The sequence below is a fragment of the Salvia miltiorrhiza genome, chromosome 3 (genome assembly GCF_028751815.1).
Source record: "Salvia miltiorrhiza cultivar Shanhuang (shh) chromosome 3, IMPLAD_Smil_shh, whole genome shotgun sequence".
NCBI classification, from domain to species: domain Eukaryota; kingdom Viridiplantae; phylum Streptophyta; class Magnoliopsida; order Lamiales; family Lamiaceae; genus Salvia; species Salvia miltiorrhiza.
In genome coordinates this window covers 30,983,928-30,992,753 of record NC_080389.1, presented here as the reverse complement: position 1 = coordinate 30,992,753, position 8,826 = coordinate 30,983,928, and the positions used below count along the sequence as shown (strand labels likewise).

Genomic DNA, 8,826 nt, shown 5'->3' with positions numbered 1-8,826 from the left:
AGCACTAAAAAAATATATAAATGTTTTGGGCTTAAAAATATGTAGAAATAAAATATTATCCTCATAAAATATAATAATAATAGTAGTAATAATAAAAGCTTAGAATTTATTATGATTAAATGCTCATGCTCGAAGTCATAATTAGGCGCGACTTATAAGACTTAAAACTTTAATTATTGAGAACAATAAAAAAATCAAAATTCGTAATTAAAATATTTTGGGTTACCACATTGGTGCTAGGTGTCTAGAGCGGTTGATGCTTGTTTTCGGGCGTGCAACGTTTGTTCGATGGTTAGTGTCGTCAGCACCCACGCAGCCGATCGGGCATTGAGTAATCCCGTGGGGCGTTGATGTTCTGCCTTCACCAGTTGGCACGTCATACACTTCCCAACGTAGTCTCCAATTGACCTCTTCATATTCCTCCACCAGAAAAGTTTCTTCAGGTCCTGGTACATCTTTGTTCCTCCTGGGTGAATGGAATATGGTGTGTTGTGAGCCTCTTCCAAAATTATTCTTCTTATCTCTCCATCCTTGGGTATGCAAATTCTCCCTTCGAAAGTCAAAGCTCCATCTTCAGCTAAGACGAATCCCTTGATGTTACCTCTTAGGACTCGATCCTTGGGTCGTGCGCGCACGCGATACGCGCGCGCACGAAGCCCGTTCGGCGCAAGCATAGTAGTGTTTATATGTGCCTTGGGCACAGGGCGGGTGTCGCAGCCCGATTCCCGACACTAGTGATAGTGGGGTACGAGTATCGATACGACTATTTTTAAAAGAATAAAAGATAAGAAGAATAGGTCGAACATCAAGCGGAAGCTCGCATCAAAAGGTGTTAAAGAAATCGTTATAAATGAACCCAAGGGTAAAATCGTCAATGTCGTTATAACTTTTTAATTATCAGGAATTTCACGAACAAAAACAAAACGGGTATCGCTCATTTTTCGTAAGGAATCATAATATGCAGAGTATCGCAGCAAAAGGCGAACCGATTATATGTATGAAGACATATAACCGTGAGTACATTGCTCAACTTCAAAAGAAAATTAAAGTATATCAATCATCAAGACTTTATCGTCAAAATGGAAATACGATAAAGTAAATACATCCTCCAACGTTTCCCCGCCAGCACCAGACCAATCTCGCTCCTCGCTTAGTCTGCACATTTAGAAATACATGCAGGGCGTGAGTATATAATACTCAGTGGGCAAACGCCGAAAAACAAGAAAGGCGCTCTTAGAGCTATAAGTTTGAAGCTTGCCACATCTCAGCAATACACAGAAATAAAGTTAGCGTAAATGAATCTGTGCATGCAGTTTTCATAATCATGATATCATAAGAAACGATAGCGCTATCAAAGTACTCATCATGTATGTACCACATCTACAACTCATCATCATCAAAGGTACTGAGAAGTAGGCCTCCTTCTCAAGCATCGTGACTGGCCGACCCGAAGACGGCTCACAGTCACCTCTGTGTACACTAGCCCTGGCAGGGTAGCTATCAACTGCCCAGGACCCGAATTCGTCTCATCTCATCAGTAGAGGGTAACATACAAGCTCAACATCAAAAATTGGCAAGTCAAACAATTCTCAAACATCATTTATCTCAATTTATTTGATAAGCTCATAACATCATTATATCATCAAATCATTTTAGAAAGCTCGGATAATATATGTATACTCAAAATATTGCCCACCTGAAGACCTTACTCAAAAACTCCCGTCAAAGCGGAGTTACTTACTTCCCTGCTCTGCTCGTGTCTTCAGGGATCATCGTCATCATCGAAGGTTCATGTCATAAAAAGAATCTCGATTAGAACTCAACGACAAAAACTCATGCCTTAACTCATGCTCTATCTTATATTCTATCTCTTAATCAACTCTACATAAACTTCTTCACTCAATTCAAATCCTTAAGTCCAAGGATAGGTTTCAAGAAAATCATGGTTCTAAGTCTCGATTTATCTCTCATATAAGACTCGTCTAATCTCATTAAAACACTTAGGCAACATAAACACATAAGGCACATAAGAAAATACAATCAAACATCAACAAATCATGTCCTGTTTTCCCACTGACTCAACTTCAAAATTTAACACGTTCTGACTCCGACATCTCCTGGACTCCAGACTCATACCAAAAGAAAGGTATTTGAGTCTAGTTTCATTTAAAAAAACGTAGAGTCAGAAACTCCAAGTGGTTTGGGAGATATGGCGTTTTTACCACGGTCTACCATATTCGGCAGTTTTGAGCAATCGGAAACATTGATTTTTGAAAAATAGTAAACGTTGTCAAACTGAGCTCAAATTTGGTGGATATCTAGCCCATACAGTAAGGTTGATACCATAAAACTTTGGAAAGCTAGATCATACAGGAAACTACTGAAATGAATGACTTTGTCCCCTGTTCTCTGAAATTCCCGGTAGAAATGTGCAGATTTGGTTTTGCATTTTATAAAAATAGTAAATCAAGTCCAAATGACTTGAAATTTTACCGGTATGCTCAAGACGCATGTAGGGACATGATGTAAAAGTTTCGAAGCCATTAAACATCGAAAACCCGTCGATCACAGTAGGTCAGTAGCCTACGAAAAATCACCAAAAACTCATCTCAAACTCTTAAATGCTCAATTCAACATTCCTTCAAAGAAAACCAATCAAAGCTCATTTTAAACACATATAACACTCAAAAACATTCAAAAACATTTAAAATACTCATCATACTCAAATTAACTCTCCTCTTTTACATCTTAACTCAAATCTCAAGGAAAACGTTTCTACAACGTATCAAGTAAATCCTCTTCTCAATTTCATGCTTAAAAACACTCAATCATTCAAAATGACCTCATACTTCATATAACTCATTTTATACACATCAATCCCCTATAATCATACCAACCAAACTTTAATAAAAACTCATATATTCACATAAACTCTCAACAAAAACATGACAACTTCACAAAATGATCATAAATCAATTTGACCTCATTTTATCATTCGTTAACCCCACATCATATGAGAACTCAAAAACTCCTTCAAACTAAACTAAGTCCAAATTTTACTTAGCTTACATTAGACTTAATCAAACATATTAAAACACTAATATCATGCTCAAAAACATATATCTTAAGCTAAATCACTTAATAGACACATAGACAAGAAAGTCCTAATTTTTACCAAACTAAACTCTTTGAAATTTTATAAACTCACATGGATCTTTAATCTCATCATATATCTATCAATTTTAGTCATTTAAACTCACATATACTCCATCCATTTACAAATTAGAGCATAGATACACATAGCCCTAATTTTAGTAAACTAACTCATATCAAAATCATCATTTGACATCATATACTCAATTTACTCCATCAATCATCATCATATACATCTCATGAACTCCTCTTCATCATCAATTCATCACTTTAATCATCAACTCAAAAATTCCCAATTTTGGGTAAACTAAACTATATCAAAGTTTGAATCTCAAAGCATAGCTTTTCAAAACACACATCAATCATCACCAAACATCACATAGATCATTTTTCTCACCTCAAATCAAGGAAAGAAAAAGAAAAAAATTTTGAAGTGTAGAACACCTATTTTTCGAAAATTTGAGGAAAAGAAAGGGGGTGATTTTCTTGCTTCAATCTTTCAAGAATACTCATATACAAACTCACACAAATTATATCTATGAATATAGAGATCACTTACCCAAGTTTACACCAAATATCAAATTTTCTCTCTCTAGTCTTGAAGCCAATCTTCAAGGATTCTCTTGAATTCAAGTTGATAGGATGTGTTTATGTGGGATTTTGTTGGTGATTTATGTGTTTGGCATATTTTGGTGAAGCTTCGAAGTTCTCTCCAATGGTTGACAATGGAGGAAATATGAGAGAGAAGGGAGAGAGAGAGAGCTCGAAAATGGGTGGAGGGAGAGAGAGAATTATCTTGCAAGATTTGTGAGGATTTTGCCAATCTTGTAAAGATTTGTGAATCTTTAAAGGAGATTTTGATATCTTAGGGAATATTTGGCAATTAATGCATGATCTCTCTCACTCTAATCTCTACACTCTCAATAATACACTCTCAATCTCTACTCTCTCAATCTCTACACTTAGCAATTTGAGGCATTTAATCATATGGTAGGGAAATTAAAATAAAGTGTGAGAAGGGTGATTAAATAATAATCACAAAAACTATGGAAATATTACTCATTTATAAAGTACCATAGTATAATTATTCATGTGACCAAAATAAAATAATTATAGCACTAATATTAGTGCACTCACTCAATTATAATATTCCTCATCATAGGAAAAATAATTTTAAAAAAAAATTATGCTTGGAAAAATTTCCATAAACCGGCATCGTTCGATTTCTCGGTAAAAATAAACCGCACTTTCTTTGGAAACTTAATAAAAATTCCCAAGTGCTAAGGTTTCAAATAAAAATCATAATAATATGGTCATATTGACACACGTCACAAAATCACATAATCATTCAGTCACGTAAATTCACATAACATCACATCAAAACAGTCGGCAGACTCAAATAAGCTAGACGTCTCTCTGACCGACTCTATTTATCAAGGTTTCTCACTCTTTCTTCCTCGACTCTATTTCCAACTCATTATTCCTATTTTTCTTAATAGGACAGTCAATCTCTAATAATTCAGTATCCGGTAACTCTATTCCCGGTAGTTGAAAATAAAATAAAATCTCAGCTCAATTCAATCAGCATCTCTATCTCAACTCATTTCTCAAATCTCATCACTCTAATTCCATCATCGGTTTATTCACTCGTATCTCTATTTAAAAGACAATCTGTCTTATCTGCTCATAAAAAAAAAAAGTAGTCTCGTATTTCGACATCTCAGTACTCTCAATAGTGTTAAGACACTATCTCACAACATGAGGAAAAGTACGGGGTGTTACATCCTACCCCCCTTAAAAAAAATTTCGTCCCGAAATTTGAGTTATTCTTCTTCGGGAAAAAGCTCTGGGTACTTCTCTTTCATCTTCTCTTCAACTTCCCATGTTGATTCTTCTTGACTATAATATCTCCATTGGATTTTCATCAAAGGAATCGATTCGTCCCTCAATTATTGGATCTTCCAGTCCAGCATAGCATCAGGTCTATCTCTTCGTAGCTCAAAACTGGTTCCAGGGACACTTCTTCTTGATAGATGACGTGTTTTGGATCAAACACGAACTTTCTCAATTGAGAAACATGGAAAACGTCATGGACGTTCGCGAAGCTCAGAGGCAACGCTAATTTATAGGCTACATGGCCTACTTACTCTAATACATCATACGATCCTATATATCTTGGTTTGAGTTCTTGTTAACTCGAAAATAACATGCTCCCCGAGATAGGGAAAAACTCACATAGTCATCGTTTCTATCATCAAAAGAATCTATTCACAATTACTCAATTGTTGAGTTTTCTTTTCTCGATTTTGCTAATCGATGCCATAATTCATGGCTAAGTGGTCTCACTTCTATTGTGGAAGTCTCTAATAGGTATAATTGTATAAGGTTGCCAAAGTGGCGCCTTCACGTGTTAACACGTCAAACATCTTTCTACGAAAGATGCCCACTCTCGCTTCTTATTCTCCTATCAAAGCGTCGTTTCAGTCTTGGCATATCTTTATACTTTTCGCAGGTGCGGTGTAAGGGGTATCATGAGCTTTGCTCATGATTCATTCTTCAGCTTTTCTTATCAGGCACACTCAGTCTCTTTCCTTAAATAAAATGGCATTATCTGCCTCCTTTTGATAATTCTCTATTCTCTCGGTTCGAATCTTTATTCGCAACCTTTCCATCTTCTCATCCTCTCTCTATGCTGTGACTATTCTCGATCGTAGGTCAGGTATAACGTTCAGTGCAGAAATTATTATTTCTGTCGTTTGTGGTGGTATTACTACCTCCTAATTCATCTTCTCGAATTCCCTGATTAGGTTCACTTCTCGAGTAAGGAGAAATCCTAACTCTCCCTGATTCTTTCTGCTTAACGCGTCGGTTACAACGTTAGCTTTTCCAGAGTGATAATTTATTCCATAATCGTAATCCTTCATCAACTCTAGCCATCTTCTTTGTCGTATTTTCAGATCTTTTTGCTCAAGAATTATTTGAGACTTTTATGATCGGTGTATATCTCACACAGTGCTATGTAGAGACGGTGTCTCCAGATCTTCAAAGCAAGCACTACGGCTGCTAATTCGAAATCATGCGTTAGATAACTCATCTCGTGTGGTCTCTGTTGTCGCGAAGCATACGCTATAACTTTTCCCTCTCGCATCAGTATAACTGCATACTCTCTATCCGCTTTCGGAACAGCTAAGCTGGGGTAATAGTAAGTCTCTTCTTTAACTCTGAAAACTTCGCTCGCATTTGTTCGTTCAAACGAACTTGACTTCTTTCTTCAGCAGGTGCGTCAATGGCTTAGCGATTTTTGAAAAGCCCTCAATAAAACGTCGATAGTATCCTGCTAATCTCAGAAAACTGTGAATCTCGTGCGGTGCGGTTGGCGATCTCCGCTCCTGTACCGCTTGAACTTTTGCTGGGTCTACTTCAATTCCTCTCGCAGAAACAATATGGCCGAGGAAATTGACTTCTTCAGGCCAGAACTTTCATTTGCTAACCTCGCTTAAAGCTTTTCAGCTCGTAATCTTTCTAACACGATCATCATACGCTCTTTGCGTTCTTGTTTACTCTTCGAGTAAATCAGGATATCGTCTATAAAGACTATCACGAACTTGTCTAGGTATTCGCGAAAAATACGGTTCATGTGATTCATGAACACAGTTGGTGCATTTGTCAAACCGAAAGGCATTTCTTCCAAACATCTTTGAGTTTATAGTAATGCCATATTGCATACGCGATGCCGTCTTCGGAAATATCTTCCGATCGTATTTTCAGCTGATAGTATCCCATCCTCAAGTCAATCTGTAAAAAGGTGCTTGCTCTTCGTAGTTGATCGAACAGATCATCGATCCGGGGTAACGGATATTGATTCTTCAACGTTACTTTATTCAGCTCTCGATAATCGATACACAGCCTCAAGTTTCCATTCTTCTTTTTAACAAAAAGAACTGGTGCTCCCCATGGTGAAACACTGGGTCGAAAAGAAACCCATATCTAGAAGTTCTTGTAGTTGCAGCTTTAACTCTTGCAACTCTGTGGGGGTCATTCTGTACGACGCTTTCGACGTCGGTACGGAGCTAGGCTCTAACTCGATCGTAAACTCAAGCTGTCGGTCTGGGGAAAACCCGGTAAAGTTTTAGGGAAAACGTCTTTGTAATCTCACACGACTGGCGCGTCATCAACATTTGCCTTGGATTCGTCTCTCTAGTTCAGATATACAACATACGCGGTTGTATCTTTTCTTCGCAAGAGATTTCTTGCTTGCAGCGCCGAGATGATCGGCGTCTTCTTCCATTTTCTCTCAATGCCAATGAAGGAAGTAGTTTCTTGGCCAGGTGGCTGAAAAGATATCCGTCTTTCCTTGCATTGTATCTTCACATGGTTTTCCTCTAACCAGTCCATTCAAAAATTATCTCCAAGTGCCACATAGGCATCAATCTCAAGTTTCTAGCCTCGAACTTAATCGATTCTAACTTAAATTCTAAGTTAGGTCACACGGATGAAACCGTAGTAATTCTGCCTATGGTGTGGCCACTCTTTAGAGGTTGTGGAGCAGGCTCTATGTTCAGTGTCGAACAAAAATACTATGGGCACATCATTCAGCTTGCCTATATTTGACAAATTTCCTCTATTCTTGTCTGGTGCTTTCTACTTAAGCGCAAACAGTCTCTGGTGATGCGGTTGATTTACCTGCGGGGCTGGTAGTTGCCTTCTTGACTGACGTGGTCGATAGGCTGGCTGTTGTCGCTGTGGTGGAGGTAGCGATAGGATTCCCTTCATTGCTTCGAGTTGCGGTCGAAACTGAATTGGTCGTCTTTCGCTTCCACTTTGCTGACGATTCGGACACTGATGCGAGTAGTGCCCGACCCTTCCGCAGGGGTAACAGCTATTCTGTCTCATCTTGCATTCTCTCAGATGTAATTTATTGCTCTTCGACAAGTCGATGACCCTCGCGGTCCTTGAAAAACTACTGCTTGGGCAGTCGGGTCAACATAAGGCTGTTCGTCTCAGTTCTAATATTGCGGTGGCGCATTTTGACTCTGTCACGGCTCCTTAGGGATCTTGACTTCGGTCGTCCCATTCTCTCTTTCCTTTTTGCTCGCATCCAGAAAAGGATGGATTGCACGTTTGTGTGCTCTAACTCGTTTGGGTGCTGAAGCTCAAATCGCGTTCTCTGGCTGCATTGCCCGTTCTATATCAAATGCTCTATTTAATGCTTCAGTACACATAACCGCATTCTGACTCGTTAAATCGTCTCATACTTCTTGTCTCAAGCCTGATCGAAACAATCCTGACATCTTCTCGTTCAACTCTTCTCGACAAGTGGCATACCGAACCAAGTCGCGAAATTGACGTTCGTATGCAGCTACGGTTTTATTGTCTTATCTCATATCATCAACTCTATTTCTTTCTTCGATCGGTTTCTCTTTCTCGATAAAAGTCTAAGGGAACATATAACAACCTTAGAACTAATTCTCATAACTCACATATCATAAAACTCTTACTCAACATCATACTATTTTCTCAATTCTCATAACTCATCGTCAAAGACATATCTCATATCTAGCATCGCAACATCAGCTCAAAACTCTACTCGAGCACATAGACTCTCTGGTCATCGTCATATAGACATATAAGAAAATTTTCTCTTTCGAGAACTCTTACTAATTGCGGGGCATA

General features: G+C 38.2%; 1 long non-coding RNA gene across 1 annotated transcript; it reads right to left on the bottom strand.

Moving 5' to 3' along the window:
• Positions 1 to 863: 863 nt before the first annotated feature.
• LOC131014122 (uncharacterized) lies at positions 864 to 4,034 on the bottom strand. The gene is made up of 3 exons (XR_009098066.1): positions 3,713 to 4,034; positions 1,697 to 1,760; positions 864 to 1,155 (listed from the first exon to the last, which is right to left on the bottom strand). It is a non-coding gene; the product is annotated as an uncharacterized LOC131014122 (long non-coding RNA).
• Between the last annotated feature and the right edge of the window lie 4,792 nt (positions 4,035 to 8,826).